The following is a 973-nucleotide window of genomic DNA, read 5'->3' as shown; positions in this document are numbered from 1 at the left end:
AATTGATACTGTGTAAAGGAAAAACAAACCTCTGATATTAAAATATACTTGGCATCAACCCAAATACTGAATTTAGACATGTTACTTTTCCCACAAACTCACTCACACATTACATTTTTTTGTGTTTAAAATCACTTTAGGTAAGAGTGGAGATGGAGTTTTGGAAGGTCTGGAGGTGAGGTTCTTAAGAACATGCTTAAGTATGTTTGAAAATGCACAATCCCAGTTGCAAAAGAGTTGGAACGCTGTGTTGAAACACACAGAATGCAATGATTTGCAAACCTCATAAACCCATATGTTATTCACAATAGAACATAGAAAACATATCAAATGTTTAAACTGAGAAAATGTGCCATTGTCAGAAAAAAATGATTTTGAAATCGATGGCAGCAACATATTTGAAAAAAGTTGGGACAGAGCAACAAAAAGCTGGCAAAGTATGTGGGATTAACAAGGAATAGCGAGAATAACATTTTGGAACCAATTAGGTTAATTGGCAACAGGTCAAGTCAAGTCAACATGATTGGGTAAAAAGAGCATCTAAGAGAGTGCCTCAGAAGTAAAGATGGGCAGAGGTTCACCAATCTGTGAAAAGATTGTTGAACAATTTCAGAATAATGTTCCTCAATGTAAAATTGCTAGGACTTTAGATATATCATCATCTACAGTATATAATATCATCAAAAGAGTCTGAGAATCTGGAGAAATCTCTGTGTACAAGGGAGAGGGCTAAAACCCATTACAGTAAACCCCCCTCCATTGCGGGGGTTACGTTCCGGACCCAGCCGCGAAAAGTGAAAATCCGCAAAATAGAAGAACCCTATTAAAATGCATTGTAGGCATGTTATTTTACTGTCACTGTACGTGTAAAAGCATTTTAAGGTCTTTAAACACACTTTAAAAACAATAGAGACTCATTTAAACACATAAAAGATACTGAGAGACATAGCAAGAGCTATGAAAAAAAAAAAAA

Source organism: Pelophylax lessonae (genome assembly GCF_965119305.1).
Source record: "Pelophylax lessonae genome assembly, chromosome: 1".
Lineage (NCBI taxonomy): Eukaryota > Metazoa > Chordata > Amphibia > Anura > Ranidae > Pelophylax > Pelophylax lessonae.
The sequence above is the reverse complement of the archived record's forward strand: the minus strand, read 5'-3'. Positions refer to the sequence as shown.